Here is a 6,688-nt window from a genome sequence, read left to right on the forward strand (position 1 = left end):
AAAAAAAAAAAGAACTGATAGGTGTCCATGTATAAATACCCTGGTTCCCTCAGCCAGTACGTGGAGTAACTCCAAATTACACGCTCTCTGCTGACTTCCGTAGTTCCCCAGTGGTATTTAGTTTCAATTCTCCACAGTGGTTGCTTGCTAAACAGCGCCCCCTTCTATCAACTGCCTTCCTTTCCTTGTCTCATTTGCCCACACTCCTGTAGGTGTTTCCTGGCATCGCTTCCCAGATAAATTACTTGAACTTGAATCCATCTCTCCGGGTTTGTTTCTGGGATCTCAAACTAAAACACCATTCTAGTGCCCCTCTCATAAAATTCTAATATGATGTTTCTTATGGGAAGGACACCTTTCATATCCTCATTACCTATGGATAAAAGTGAATCCTATATAAATATCTTTTAGCCTATTTTTTTAAGTAGGCATTACTTTCTCTTCTTTAAAAATAGATTTCCTTTCTATTTCCCCATCTTTAATCTATTCATGCTACTGGAAATTTTATATCCACTGCACAACAGAAAATTTACAATTATTTAGCTACAGTTGGTATGTCAGCACAGATATCAGACTGCTCTTAATGTTTATCAAGAAGGCCACATTGAAAACCCTCATTATAAATCCTTCCCCAATACTATTTCTACCACATTTCCTATTTTGTTCATTTTTTTCTTCCTGCTTCAGATTTACCAAACAAGGAACTTATTACAAAGAAGGAAGGAAGATGGGAAACACAGGGTGAAGCTGACCGAGAATTTAAGATTTCCCAGAAAGCATTATTACCGCCTATGGAATTTAATTATTTTGTACCTCTGTTTTGAAGCACTTTCTCAGTTCTTCATATGTGGCTTGTGGTTTGGGCCTCAAACCTGACATTCCAGAAAAAAAACTCTACCATCCTAAGCAACAAAATCCATACATAATTCCTTTTTTACCACTCCAGGAAAATTATGGTAATAAAAATATTTTGCAGTGGAAAGCATTTCACCCCTCACTTGGTGCTTTTACACACTTTATTATGTCATAATACCACTCTGAAATGAACACATTTATTTATTTATTTATTTAGAGACAAGAGTCTTACTCTGTCGCCCTGGGTAGAGTGCTGTGGTGTCATTATAGCTTACAGCAATCTCAAACTCTTGAGTTCAAGTATCCTTGTGCCTCAGTTTCCCAAGTAGTTGGGACTACAGGCACCTGCCATGATGCTCAGCTAGTTTTTCTATTTTTAGTAGAAACCAGGTTGCATTCTTGCTCAGGTTGGTCTCAAACTCCTGAGTTCAAGCAATCCAGTTGCCTCAGCCTCCCAGAGTGCTGGGATTACAGGCGTGAACAGCTGTGGGCTGGGACACATTTTAATACTGAAAAATTTCACATGAGTGAACCAATTCAGAGAGGTTAAGTGACCTGACCATGGTCACACAGTAAGTGGTAGAGTGTCACTTTAATCCAGGTCTCTTCTTCTTTTTTTTTTTTTGAGACAGAGTCTCACTTTATGGCCCTTGGTAGAGTGCTGTGGCATCATAGCTCACAGCAACCTCAAACTCTTGGGCTCAAGCGATTCTCTTGCCTCAGCCTCCCAAGTAGCTGGGACTACAGTCGCCCACTACAACGCCCAGCTATTTTTAGAGATGAGGGTCTTGCTCTAGCTCAGGCTTTTCTCATACTGGTAAGCTGAGGCAATCCTTCCACCTCGGCCTCCCAGAGTACTGGGATCGCAGGCATGGGCCACCATGCCTGCCTTAATCCAGGTCTCTTCAATCAAAGTTCAACACTCTTTTCCACCAAACTACACTGCCTCACTGTTTGATATATAGTAGCTATATTTGCTTTATTAACAAGGTTGCTGAGCTATGTCTTTCATATCTCATCATCCAATATAATCCCTTCATCCCTTTTCTATTGAATTCTTATAACATGAAGCACTCTTCACTTTTTTCATTCAGTTCATTTCATATGTGTGCAACCATGGATATTATAGGTGCTTGAATTTACTTATGACAGAAAAATAAACACAGACTCACCAGTGGATCAAAAATAGGTCTGATACAGGTTCAGACCTATTTTTCCTAATTCTATAACAACCAAAAAAAAAAAAAAAAACATTGACCTTCACTCATTCATTTAACCAAAATGTATTGAGTCTTACTTAGCATGATTTTAAGTTACTAGGAAGCAACTGCACAGACCCAACATGACAAACCTACTGCATAAATGAAGATAATGGCTAAGAAAATGTCATCTCACATCTTATATTTAAAAGAAATAAATATTTGGCAGAAGTCAGAGAGATGAGCAGTAAGGAGCTCCGAAATTCTCAGCACTCAAGGATACCATTTTGGTTGCATCTGTGTTTGAGGAAGTCTTAAAAGAGATTTTTTTTTAAATTAAAACAAGATGTATTTATCTAAATGCTGATGATAAAATCAGATGTAAATACAATATATTTTGTTTTGCTCTAGCAAAACAGATATGATGGCAGGGTTTTTTGCATAAATTAAAATTGCCCTTAGTTGGAATAAATCATTCTTACTGACATTAGCAGCTGTGTAGTCTGTAAAGAATTATTGTTGCTATTACTTGGTGGTATTTATAAACACTTTTATTTTCTAAGTGCTTTACAATCACTTATTGTCTAATTAATATCTAATCATCTGTTTACGAGTAATAATCATACATGTAGTGCAGTTTAATCAAAACTCCAAATGCAAGCGCCATCATACTCAAGAATGCTGTGTAAATTTTGCTCCCCTTTTCATGGGGTTTGAGTCCAGACATACAACTGAAACAGATAATACAACAGAAAAAAATGGATCCAGATTCCTCACTTGGATTTGAGCATAATTTGGATCCATAACTTTTGCATGCCACATATATTATCCGAATGTCAGTGGATAAGGAAGACTATAGGTAGTTTTCAACTATAGGTAATGGCTCAATTTCACACGCATACAATTTTAATTTATTTAACAAAATTGAATGATAGTTTATGATAAATGTACAAGGCCAGTCACTGATTAACATTGAAAGGCTAAGTCACAATAGCGGTTTCAGTGATTTTAATGAAAAAGATAATAAAATTTAGCAGAGGTGGCTCAGGGAGCTTAGAAGTTAATAATCTAACCAGGTTCAAGGCTAGACCAAGCTGACCAGTACAAGGACTGGTCAGTCTATTAGCCAGCGTAGGTGGGTACACTGCTGTCTCCCTTCAGTCTCCCCAAGTGTTATTATTCTATAAGCAATTATAGAATTATAGGAACCATGAAAGGATTTTTAAAGTGGGTGAATGATATGCATTTAAGGCTTTTGATACATGGTTTTTTATACTACTGGCAAATTGTTCTCTGGAATGGTTGACCACACTTACACTTCTTCATATATTCCTAAGGAGTTGTCGTTCTTGGTTATTGATCAGCCATAACCAGTTTCCCCCTTTCTGTCCTACCAGGCAGTTTCCAGTGTTGCAGCAAATACTTCAGGGTATCGAGGATTTTGCCTGGGGCCTTCTGAATGTGATATGAATGAGCTTGACTGGGCAGTGAGTGATCAAGACTGAGGCCAGGAGGGATATATTCATTCACAAGTAAACTATTATTACAATACTTGGGCTTTAGCCTAATAGATTTTGAATGACATGGTCTCCAAAATGATATTTTGTCTTGCAAAATCTGCCCTCAGAATCTTGCAGAATCTGCCCAAAGAGAGATCTGGTTTAATCTAATCTTCTGTATTAGCTGTATTAGTTTCTTATGGCTGCTGTATCAATTTACCACAAATCCAGTGGCTTAAAACAACGCAAAGCTATTCTCTTCAAGTTCTGAACCAGGGTCACAAGTCTGAAATGGGTCGCTGTGGGCTAAAATCGATGTGTCAGCAGGACTGCATTTCTTCTGGAGCCTCTTTGGGAGAATTGTTTCACTGCCTTTTCCAGCTCCTAGAGGCTGCCTGCATTCTGTGGCTCCTAGCCTGCTTTCCTCCATCTTCAAAGTTAGCAATGACTGGCATAGCTCCAGCCTCTGCACATCCTCTTCTCTAAGCCTCCTGCTTCCCTCTTTCACTTAAAAGGACCCTGGTGACTACACTGGGTGACTTTGAATAATCCAGGATAATCTCTCAAAATCATTAATTTAATCACATCCATAAAGTCCATCTTGCCATGTAAAGTAGCATAGTCACAGGTTCTGGTGATTAGAATGCAGACATCTTAGGGAGGCCAGTATTCTGCTCACCACACGTTCCGGTATGGGCTGGACCTGGTATCTCATCTCCAGATAGTCTGAACAATACATTGTCTGTAATTTCAAATACTTAGTAATTTATGAAACCTTTTTCTATGCCAGGCACAGACATTATGTCCAGTTTGCAGATAACAACTGGTGCTTTGAGATATTAAATAGTTTGCTCAAGGTCACAGAGGTGGTCAGTAGCAGAGCCGAGTTGTAAATTTGGGGCTGTTGGATTTCAAAGCCCCCACTTGAGGCCATGCGTGGTGGTGGCTCATGCCTGTAATGCTAGCGCTCTGGGAGGCCGACGCGGGTGGATTGCTTGAGCTCAGGAGTTCAACATCAGCCTGAGTAAGAGCAAGACCCCATCTCTAAAAATAGGTGGTTGTTATGATGGGTGTCTGTAGTCCCAGCTATTTGGGAAGCTGATTGAAGAGGCTCACTTGAGCCCAAGAGCTTGAGGTTGCTGTGAGCTATGACAGCACAGCACTCTACTCAGGGTGCTAGAGTGAGACTCTGTCTCAAAAAAAAGAAGCCCCCACTCATTGCATGCTGCCTCAGTATCTCAATATTGCTCATGTGCTGCTCATTTTGCTCTCTTTCGATAGCCCTCATGTTGAAAACTTTTCATTTAGTTAGTTTGACATCTAATGATACAACCTAACAAGATAAAAGCCTTTGTTAAATCTCATATTTGACCTGTTTAGTATGTGCCAGTTCAGGATATTATCAGGATATTCAAGATGATGTCTTGGCTGGGCATGGTGGCTCACGCCTATAGTCCCAGCACTCTGGGAGCCTGAGGCGATTGGATTGTTTGAGCTCAGGAGATCAAGATCAGCCTGGACCAAAGGATAGATCCCCATCTCTAAAAATAGAGGGCTATTGTGGAGGGTGCCTGTAGTCCCAGCTAATCGGAAGGCTGTGGCAGGAGGATCACTTGAGCCCAAGATTTTGAGGTTTCCATGAGCTATGAGTCACGGCACTCTACCCAGGGCATAGAGTGAGACTCTGTCTCGAAAAAAAAAAAAATCAAAGGGTCTAAGTTCATTTGTTTCTTTCTTTCTTTCTTTCTTTTTTTTTTTTTTGCAGTTTTTGGCTGGGGCTGGGTTTGAACCTGCCACCTCCAGTATATGGGGCTGGCACCCTACTCCTTTGAGCCACAGGCACCACCCCTAAGTTCATTTCTTAATAAAGTCTTTTGGGGGGTGGCTGTGGCTCAAAGGCGTAGGGCACTGGCCCCATATGCCGGAGGTGACAGGTTCAAACCCAGCCCTGGCCAAAAACTGCAAAAAAAAAGAAAGTCTTTCATCCTCTTTGCTTCGCTGCACAAGATTCTCAGCCTTGGTTATATATTAGAATCCTGTTGGGAGCTTTTAATAATATTGAGGCCCGATTTCCATCCCCTAGAGATCTGGTCTAATTGGGCTGGGGCTCAGCATCGGGACTTTTAAAAGTCTAGGACCTCCCCTTCAGACTTTCTCCTCCCTCCTTTTCTCCGTTTCAGGGTTTGGTTCCCTCTTTTCTTCCCCTCCCCCGACTCCTTCTTATCACCCTTTTCCCCTCTCCCACCAGATCCCCTTGCTCTGGTGTCCTTAGGCCCAGGACAACCGCAGCCCAGAAGAGCCAGCCCCCAGAAGCGTGGTCACCGTGAACTGCAGCGCAGTGGCTGTGGGCCCGTGATGGGTGATGGGGGTAGGGAGAGTGGGGAGGGAGACTCAGGCTACCTCCCCGCTCGGGCCACCTAAAGGGTCCATAGAGGCAACTGTATAGTATTGAAGACCATTTCTAACAGTAACATTACTCAAGAGATCCTGGAAATAATGAGAGATTCCAGAAAAAAAACTGGTGGAAGAATCTGTAAACAAAAACAAGTTTACGTCTAAGACTCCAAGTAAGGAAGAAATTGAGAAAGAAAGTGAAGATACCAGTTTGTGTCAGGAGACACAGAGGTAGGAATCAAACCATGGTCTTGCCAGGAAAGGAGCTAAGTCTAATTCCAAGTTGAAGTTGATGCACAGCTTGGCAATGAGTGGACTCCTCCACCCCATTTCGTGGTGGGCTACTAAAAACCCAAGATGTAATTCAATGGCATATCAGTTGCCCCTCTGATGAGGAAGGCAAGTCCACAAAAGATGTCTCTGAAAAGGAAGACCAGGACAAAAACAAAAAAAAGGTCTTACAGTCTCATGGATGATGCTATTCAGAGATTCCAGCCAAGAATATACTGACTCCACTGGAATAGACCTACATGAATTTCTTATAAATATACTAAAAAAAAAATAATAAAGAAACCCAAGGGACAGAATGATGCTGCTAAAATTAAAACAGGAGATTCTGAAATTTATTAATGGCAACAATAACCAATTCAAGAAATTCCTGGCTCGGCGCCTATAGCTCAACCGGCTAAGGCGCCAGCCACGTACACCTAAGGTGGCGGGTTCGAATCCCCAGCCCGGACC

General features: G+C 41.3%; 1 pseudogene; it reads left to right on the plus strand.

Moving 5' to 3' along the window:
- The first annotated feature begins 4,245 nt into the window (after positions 1-4,245).
- The window catches only part of LOC100962171, a 4,367-nt pseudogene continuing 1,924 nt past the window's right edge, over positions 4,246-6,688 (plus strand).

The sequence above is a fragment of the Otolemur garnettii genome, unplaced genomic scaffold (genome assembly GCF_000181295.1).
Source record: "Otolemur garnettii isolate 467f Iridium unplaced genomic scaffold, OtoGar3 scaffold00051, whole genome shotgun sequence".
NCBI classification, from domain to species: domain Eukaryota; kingdom Metazoa; phylum Chordata; class Mammalia; order Primates; family Galagidae; genus Otolemur; species Otolemur garnettii.